Source organism: Penaeus monodon, chromosome 24 (genome assembly GCF_015228065.2).
Source record: "Penaeus monodon isolate SGIC_2016 chromosome 24, NSTDA_Pmon_1, whole genome shotgun sequence".
Lineage (NCBI taxonomy): Eukaryota > Metazoa > Arthropoda > Malacostraca > Decapoda > Penaeidae > Penaeus > Penaeus monodon.
Genome location: NC_051409.1, coordinates 10,491,944 through 10,492,152, shown reverse-complemented (window position 1 = coordinate 10,492,152; position 209 = coordinate 10,491,944).

Below are 209 nucleotides of genomic sequence, written 5' to 3'. Positions count from 1 at the left end.
CAGTATGTCTAAATCTAACCTTGATATGATTTGAAATGTCATGAGAATAGAAGCATATATTCCTATAATTCCTTCATATCTGCAAGTTCTTCTCTAATTGCTAAACTGTTTACCTTAACGTGCTTGATGATCTGTTAAATTGGAATGCATCAGGAAAATTGTTTCCTTCCTCACATGCCAATCTTGTACACACCCATAGAAAGTAAATT